Source organism: Podarcis pityusensis, assembly GCF_964106645.2.
Source record: "Podarcis pityusensis genome assembly, chromosome: W".
NCBI lineage: Eukaryota > Metazoa > Chordata > Lepidosauria > Squamata > Lacertidae > Podarcis > Podarcis pityusensis.
In genome coordinates, this window is record NC_138045.1 from 153,136 (window position 1) to 162,238 (window position 9,103).

General features: G+C 54.2%; 1 long non-coding RNA gene across 2 annotated transcripts in view; it reads right to left on the minus strand.

Moving 5' to 3' along the window:
- Window positions 1–8,789, minus strand: part of LOC308467725 — a 9,811-nt gene extending 1,022 nt beyond the window's left edge. For both annotated transcript variants that reach the window (XR_013981267.1, XR_013981268.1), the window contains exons 1-2: window positions 8,183–8,789; window positions 6,729–7,872 (exon numbers count right to left, since the gene is read on the minus strand). This is a non-coding gene — a long non-coding RNA (uncharacterized lncRNA). The remainder of the gene's footprint in view (window positions 1–6,728; window positions 7,873–8,182) is intronic.
- Between the last annotated feature and the right edge of the window lie 314 nt (window positions 8,790–9,103).

Consider the following 9,103-nt stretch of genomic DNA (forward strand, 5'->3'; position numbering starts at 1 on the left):
CAGGTTACTTGAACGCTGAGCAGCGCCTCCCGCCTGCATTTGCTCCATAAGACGCATACACATTTCCCCTTACTTTTTAGGAGGGGAAAATTGCATCTTATAGAGTGAATGTCAAGGCTGCCTCAAGTCTCAGCTCACAAAAGACCAACGCCTATCTCTTCTTATATACAAAAGTGTTTATTGCAGTTCATTGTTTGCTTCACATCCGAGGCGCGCAGCCCTACGTCTGCTAGGCTTAGACCGCTGAAGTCCCCTCTGAATCCGTCCCTCCCCTGCACCAGTTTAAGAGGCTTGCGCTGCTCCACCTCTTTCTCTCTTTCCTTTTCCGCAGGGTCTTTCTGCCCGCTGGGGTTTCGCCCCTCCTGGATTCCTCTGACGCGGAATCAGACTGCTCTTGCCCCCTCCTGCGGGCTTTGGGACCTGGCCCCTCCTCCGGGCTCCCTGTACTTCCGCGCGCCTCTACATTTGAACTTGGCGCGCGTGCCCAACCTCTAACCTTCCTTTTAACAGCTACACTACTCCCTTCACTACTCCCCTCCCCTTCCGGGAGGTTGGCTTGCTCTGACCTCCCTCCTTTCTCTGCTGCCGGAGCCGCTTCCCCTGATACACTGAAACCTCCACCCCCTTCGCTGCACTCTGGCGGGGAGGCTGGTCCTGACGCCCAGCTGCCACTTTGGGATCCCCCGCTGGCCCCCTGCTCCTGACACGTCCCCCCTGGGGCTCCCCTGGCCTTGACCACCGGCGCCCCCTTCTGGGAATCCTCTGATTCGCTGGAAAGACTCATGGAATCTCTTGAGTCATTGTCATCCTCTTCCTCGCTGTCCTGGGATTCATCCCCATCGCTCTCCATCTCCTGCCTACCCTGTGCCTCTGTCCCTGAACCCCTGACATCCATCCCCCCCTCAAAGCCCCCCCTTCCCCCCTCCCGCTGCTCGGGCGCAGGTTCCGGGAGCTCCGTTGTAGCGGGGGTAGATGCTGGATACAGTTCGTCAACGTCGATCTCCTCTGCTTCCAGTTCAGTGTATGAGTGCTCGAAACCGGGGTCCTCCCCCAACACATCCAAACCCTTCCCTCCCCCTGTTACTTCAGGCGATGCTGCTTGCCAAGGCCCCCTTCGCCACCCCACTTCTGGTTGATCGTCCCACCAATAAGAGCGGTCCGTGTCCACCCCCGAGCACGATCCCCTTGGAGGGCTCGATTCCGGCGTGGTCTCCTCTGCGGAGGAGAACCCCCGGAAGGTGCTGCCTGAAAGTGTGGGCGTAAAAAGCCAGTCGTCAAAATACTCCGCTGGCATGGGCCTGTGTGGGAAGAGTGCATGGAACTCGTCTTTAAGAAGAGGTTCCTCCAGAGCATAATCTGGCACCCAACTGTTGGCGCTGGCCGGGGTACCTTCCCTGGCGAGGAGGTATTCCACTCCCTCCTCCCCCCATCTCGAGTCCAGAATTTCCGTGACCTCGTTGAGTGTCGGGGTCCTTGGTGACTTCCCCCCCCCCTGGTGACTTTCTACGTGGGTCTGGTGCCGTCCCTGGCTCCTGAAATCTGTGTGGGGCCTTGTAGGGTGTAAGCACCGACCTATGAAAGACCGGGTGCATTCGGGAATCTTCTGGGAGGGTCAACCGAAAAGCTACGGGATTGATCCTGCCCTCAACTTGGTATGGCCCTAGCTGTTTGTGTCCTAGCTTCTTCTTAGCTAACGACTTGGCCGGCACCGCCTGGGCTGCTAACCATACCCAGTCCCCCACCTGGATGTCCTCTCCTGCCCTCCTGTGCCTGTCTGCCTGCACTTTGTAGGCGTGTTTAGCTAGTTCCAAGTGCCGTCGTAGCTCCTCGTGGACCTCCTGCAATTCTGCTGCTAAATGCTCAGCTCCCTGCGACTCCCCCTGCGTCGTTGTCTCCAACGCCGGGAAGGTTCTGGGATGTCGCCCATTGTTGGCGAAGAACGGTGTCACCCCCGTTGACGCGTGCTTCGTGTTGTTGTAGGCAAACTCGGCCATCGGTAAGTAGTCCACCCAAGTTGCAGGCTTTTGATTGGCGTAACATCGCAGGTACTGCTGCATGATGGCGTTGACCCTCTCCGCTTGGCCGTTGGTTTGCGGGTGTCTCGCCGACGCTAAGTTGATCTTGACATTCAGGATGCCCAGGAGCTTCTGCCAGAAACTGGAAATGAATTGGCGACCCCGGTCGGACAGGATGGACCGCGGTAAGCCGTTCACCCGGAACACGTGGTCTATGAACAGCTTGGCGGTCTGTTCCGCTGTTGCCACCTTTGCGCAAGGAATGAAGTGCACCATCTTGGTGAACAGATCTACAACCACAAGCACCGCCGTCTTGCCCCGCGAACTGGGCAGATCAGTAACAAAGTCCAGCGCCACCCTTTCCCACGGCTGTAGTGGCGTCTCCAGCGGTTCCAGCAATCCCGCTGGCTTCTTGTGCACTGGCTTGGACCTCTGACAAGTGTCACACCTGGCGACGTAATCCGCGACCTCTCCCCGCATCTGGGGCCACCAAAAGTCTCTGGCTACTAAGTCCGCCGTCTTTTCTTTGCCGAAGTGACCCGCGCTGGGTGCGTCGTGTAACTGCTGTAAAACCTTCACGCGGAGATCGTCTCCCGGCACGTAGAGAGCACCTTTGCGGGTCAGCAGGCCGTCGCGTATCTGGAATTCGCCGTCCTTTGCTGTCCCTCTTCGCACCTCCTCCATCTTGGATTGTGCGAACGGATCCGTCTGTAGCGCGCGTCGTACCGCGTCCAGGTCCACAGCGGCGGAAGCGCACGCCCACGCTTGCGGTGCAAAAATGTGCCTGGCTGCCACTGGTGCCGCTTCCTCGAGATACTGCGGTTTCCTGGAGAGCGCATCCGCTATGACGTTGTTGTCTCCCGGGATATACTCTATCCGGAAATCGAAATCCGCAAAGAACTCCGCCCATCTCATGTGCCTCTGGCTCTGGAGCTTCGCCGTGCGCCAATACTCTAGGTTCTTGTGGTCCGTGCGGACCTGCACGGTGTGCTTGGCTCCGATGAGGAAGTGCCGCCACGCCTTGAAAGCCGCGTGGATGGCCAACAACTCCCTGTCCCAGATGGTGTAGTTCTGTTCCGACTTGCTGAGCTTCCGGGAATAGAAAGCGCAGGGCCTCCAGTTCCCTTGCGGATCTTCCTGCAAGAGGACGGCCCCCACTGCTCTGTCAGATGCGTCAGTCTCAACCCGCATGGGCCTGCCGGGATTCACGTGTAGCAGCTGGTCTTCGGACGCGAAGAGACTCTTAAGTCTCCTGAAGGACTGCTCCGCCTGGTCCGTCCAGGTGAACTTTTTCTTCTTGGAACTGAGGGTGTCCGTGATAGCTGCCGTCTCTTTCGCGAAACCCCTGATGAGCTTGCGGTAAAAGTTGGCGAAACTGACGAACCTCTGGACCTCCTTCCGATTGCGCGGGCTATTCCAGTCCAACACCGCGCGGACTTTGGCGCTGTCTATGGCTAATCCCTTGTCGGACAGCCGGTAGCCCAGGAAATCCACCTCCGTCACGTCGAACTGGCACTTCTCCAGTTTGGCGTAGAGTCTGTGCTCCCGTAGCCTCTGCAGGACCTCCTTTACGTCTCTCTCGTGAGTCTCCTGCGATTCTGAGAAGATCAGAATGTCGTCGAGGAAGCATACGCACTTCTTGTAGAGGAGTCCTGCTAGCACGTGGTGCATGAATGCTTGGAAACAGTGGGAGCCATTTTGGAGACCAAACGGCATAACTCTGTATTCATAGGTGCCCAGCGGCGTGAACATGGCCGTCTTCCACTCGTCACCTTCCCTCATGCGTATTAGATTGTATGCTCCGCGTAGATCCAACTTGGTGAAGATCCTCCCCTTCCTCACCGTCGCGAGCAGGTCGTCAATCTTGAGCATGGGGAAGGCCTTGGGCTTTGTCATCGAGTTTATGGCCCTATAGTCCACAATGAGCCGTTTTTGGGGCGTGTCTTTCTTCTTCACGAAAAACACAGGACTGTCCCCCACTGCCTTGGATTCTCGGATGAATCCCCGCTTCAAATTGTGATCTATGAACTCCCTGAGTTCCTGCATCTCATCTTCAGACATGGAATACAGCTTCGCAGTCGGTAGCGTCGCCCCTGGTAAGAGGTCAATTGCACAGTCGTAGGGCCGGTGGGGTGGTAATTGGTCAGCTTCCTTTTCGCAGAAGACCTCCAAAAACCCCTTGTACTTGTGGGGCACTGCCTGCACCATGCCTAGATGCAACTGTTGCCCTTCCTCCTGGCCCTCCTCCTCCTGGCCTGTCTGGATGCAATGTTGTGCGCAGTAGGACGAGCCAAAGGTGAGCTGCCGCTGGTACCACGCTAATGATGGGCTGTGTCTATCCAGCCAACTCATGCCTAACACTATAGGCGTGTCTGACAGTTGGGTGACATTGAAACTGATGACCTCGCGATGATTCCCAATTTTCAGCAGCATGGGTGGCGTCTGTTGTACCACTTGCCCACCCAGCAACTTCCTGCCATCTACCGTGACGACGTTCAGAGGCAGCGTGGCTGGTAGTAGCGCTATGCGATGCTGCTTGATGAACTGCATCCCCACGAAGTCTGCGTTGCTCCCTGAGTCAATCGTAATGGGGACTTCCAGGGTGAGTCCATTAGGTAGCTGGAGAGTAGCAGTGAGCTGCACCACTGGCTTGGGTGGCAAGGGGTCTGTAGGCTGCAAAAGCGCTGGGGACTGCTTCACTGACTTGCCTGGCGGAGCCCCAGCATCTCTGCTTCCAGCCAGGCATTCTCGTTTCCCTGAAACTGTTCTCCTTGGAACGCTTCCCCTGTTACTGTTGCTAAGGCTGCAGTGTGCTTCTGAAGCCTCTGAGGACACTCTTTAGCCATGTGCTGTGCACTGTCACAGATGTAACACTTCCTGGTCCCTCTAGGAGGCTTCGCCTTGACTGCTCCGGACGCTGAGGCTCCGGCAGCTGTCTGAGCCTTTGCACCACCCAGCTCCATTGGTTCCTCCCCTCCCTTCAGCATAGGCGAGGGATTTGTACGTCCCAGGTCCCTGGGAAGAAAAGGAGGCGCTCTAGCTGGTGGGCGGACGTGACGCCCCTCCTCACTGTGCCAAGGGCATTCTTCGTGGCGCACCCCTATCGTGAGTGCCCTCTGCACGATGTCTGCTAGGGTTTGAGGTCTGTCTCCCCTAGCCAGCTCATCTTTTACTGAGCCATGAAGCCCCTCCCAGAACAAGTCTCTCACTGCCAGGGAGTCCTTTTCCCAGCCCAGCACATTCAGCAATGCAAAAAAGCGAGAATGGTACTGACGCACTGTAGCCTTGCCCTGCCGCAATCCATGCATCTCCTGGCGCGCCACATCAACGTCAACGGTAGATTGGAAGCAAGCGTCCATGGCTTTGATAAATTCGTCAGAGTCCCTGCGGGCAAGACCATCTTCGCGCCACAAATTGCGTAACCAGGTTCTAGCTTCCCCATGCAAATGGGACACAATAAAGCCTACTTTCTCCTCCTCATCTTTGAAGTCTTTTCGAAGCAAATGCAGCGCGTATACGACGTCTGCTCTGAAATTGGGATAATGCTTCAGGTTCCCATCGAAGTGGGCTACTAAATTGCCCCCCCCTCCGTCCGAGTCCGATTCCCTCTGATCTGGACCCCGGGAACCCCTGTTTGCACGCCTGATCCCACGTGGCTTGCAGATCCTGGCATCGCGCTTCTGCTTCGGCAACTGTCTTCTGAGAGACCCGTACTGCAACGGAGAGTTCAGCGACTGCGTTTTGCAGGGTCGTTATCTGCTCCTCAGTAGTCATGTGAGCTTTGCAAAAAAAAATTTTTGCGGTTTGTGAGAGGGGACTTACTGTCAAGGCTGCCTCAAGTCTCAGCTCACAAAAGACCAACGCCTATCTCTTCTTATATACAAAAGTGTTTATTGCAGTTCATTGTTTGCTTCACATCCGAGGCGCGCAGCCCTACGTCTGCTAGGCTTAGACCGCTGAAGTCCCCTCTGAATCCGTCCCTCCCCTGCACCAGTTTAAGAGGCTTGCGCTGCTCCACCTCTTTCTCTCTTTCCTTTTCCGCAGGGTCTTTCTGCCCGCTGGGGTTTCGCCCCTCCTGGATTCCTCTGACGCGGAATCAGACTGCTCTTGCCCCCTCCTGCGGGCTTTGGGACCTGGCCCCTCCTCCGGGCTCCCTGTACTTCCGCGCGCCTCTACATTTGAACTTGGCGCGCGCGCCCAACCTCTAACCTTCCTTTTAACAGCTACACTACTCCCTTCACTACTCCCCTCCCCTTCCGGGAGGGTGGCTTGCTCCGACCTCCCTCCTTTCTCTGCTGCCGGAGCCGCTTCCCCTGATACACTGAAACCTCCACCCCCTTCGCTGCACTCTGGCGGGGAGGCTGGTCCTGATGCCCAGCTGCCACTTTGGGATCCCCCGCTGGCCCCCTGCTCCTGACACGTCCCCCCTGGGGCTCCCCTGGCCTTGACCACCGGCGCCCCCTTCTGGGAATCCTCTGATTCGCTGGAAAGACTCATGGAATCTCTTGAGTCATTGTCATCCTCTTCCTCGCCGTCCTGGGATTCAACCCCATCGCTCTCCATCTCCTGCCTACCCTGTGCCTCTGTCCCTGAACCCCTGACAGTGAACAATATGGTACATTTTCTGAAATAAATAAGAACTTTATCCCCATTTCCCCAGAAAGCAGGCCTTGCTCTTCATGCCTCACCTGCCAGTCCTTTTCACCTTCTTACCTTGCCAGAAGACGAATGCCTTTGAAAAAGCTTTCTGGACTTGACAGCATATCCCAGCAGCTTTGCAACCCCAAAACCTCAAGTTCGTCAAGGTATTCAACACGCCCAATCAGTTGTTTCAGGGCCTGCACAGTGGTCGTGAGTCAAGTGAAGGAATTAATAATATTATATTTTTAAAATTTGTATACTGCCCTTCACCCGTAGATCTCCAGGCAGTTCACAACATAAAAATGCAAGTTAAAAAGCGCAAAATACAGAATAAAAACAAGAACCAAAGCAAACCAATAATTCCTCTCCCTCCAACAAACACAGTTGAAAGGGCATAGGAAGTTAATCAGCCAATGGCCTGATTGAAGAGGACCATTTTTGCCTGGCATCTAAAGGCACCAGGCAAGCCTACCTGGGGAGAGCAACCCACTAATGGGGAGCCACCACAGAAAAGGCCCCTTCTTGTGTGGAGGAGGCACATGAAGAGGGGCTTCCGATGATGAGCACAAGGTCTGGGTAGGTTCATCTGGGGAGTTTTAGGTCCTTGACATCTTGCAGTCCAACCCCAACCATCACCCCCTGCAGCCTCCCCCATGTTTCCAGCACAAGCGGCAACCTTTCGGCTGTGATGGAGACTTAAGGTTTCATGACACGTGAGTCCCACCACACCCAAATCAGCCCATCGTGCGGGAGAGTCTCCAACATCCTCTCCCATCCTAGTGTCCTTCAGATGTTTTGGGCTACAATAACTCCCATCTTCAGCCCCGTTGTGCTGGCTGGGGCTGGTGGGAGTTGTGGTCCAAAGCGACTGAAGAGCACAGGGGTTGGGGAAGCCTGGGTCTCCTAGCTATCTAACCTAAGCAGAACCTCCATGTCCAAATGAAGCCTATCTCTTGGGGGAGGGCTGAGCCATCACCGCTATGGGTCAGAGAGAGAAGGGAGGGCCCCCCCAAATGCATTAGCAGGTCCCTCACGTCAGACGATCGAGATGCGAAGAGGGCTCCGGGATTAGACTTGTCGCCCTCAAACCTCTTCTTCTCGCCTCATGGACAAAACAGATCTGAGTGCTAAGTGCAAACAGCAGCTGAGGGAACTTGCTCTTCATGATACCTGCAGCCTCAGGGAACGACAGGATATGACACAGAGCGTTGGTAGCCTGGAGGGACAAGGAGAGGAGAACGGCATTCAGCAGAGGTCATCATCAGATCAAGATCTCAGACTCAGACACGGCTCAGAGCCCCGGTCCATCTCACTCAGTGTTGTCTACAGTGACTAGCAGTGGCTGTCCAGGGTTTCAGGCGAGGGACTCCCCGACATGGAGATGCTGGGGCCCTTCTGCATACAAAGCAGGTGCTCACAGGATGGACCACTTATTAAGATGCACCCCCCTCCCAGCAAGAAACCCCCAGCCCCATCCAGCTCCCATTCAAAACAATCCAGGAGAGAGAAACTGAGTGGTTTCGTACCGCCATTGGCATTTGAGAAGTGCTGCGTCGCCTGGAAGTGACTTCCGCTTTGGGGTCTTCATCCTGCAGCCTTTTCAGGAGGGGTCTCAGCAGCTTGACGCTGGAATACGGATCGGTGACCAACGCCTTCTAGATCGCTGCGGCACTTCTGCATTTTTTCAAAACAGAATTTTTCATTTTTCCTTTTCTTAAAAAAAGTCAGGCCTTTGATATTTTCTTTATATTGCACATACATTAGCGAAGAAAGAAACCACAACTTGGAGCACAATTTTTTGCAAGTACGAAATTCAATATAAATAAATATAAATTAAGAAACCCCTTAAATCTAGCCCTCCCCATTTTCACATCACAAAAACTTACTCATCACACTCCTTTGAGCAGTCCAACAGGCTGTCTATGACCGGCTGTAGGCGCTTGGTGGCTAGGCTGACAATAGCCGAAAGCGTCTCTTCCTTAGTGCGGGTGTCGGGGATCCAGTGGAGATGGTTGTAAATCTCCTTCACAACCATAGGCAGCTGGAAGAAGATAAAAGAAGACCAGGATGAGAAAGTGTGGTGAACCTGTTTCTATTTTGCTTAATGTATGTAGTGTTTGGTGTCAGCGTTACTCGTGCCGGTTCTCTGCTGTTCACTTGTGGTTTTTTTATAATAATTTTTATTGATTTACAACACAGATATACAATTTTATCCAATTTTTAACAAATAAATTCTTTCTTTTTAGACTTCCTTCAGCTTCTCTGACAATCATCCATCTTTACCTCTTAATTACGCATTCCTTCTCCTTAGTATTGTCATTAGTCTTCCCTCCCACTTCTATCATTTTTTATAACAATACATCTCAAATTTCACAGTGCTTCTTGAAATCCCACTAACGTTGTTTGCACATCACATGTATTTTTCAGATATTCTACAAATTTCCCCC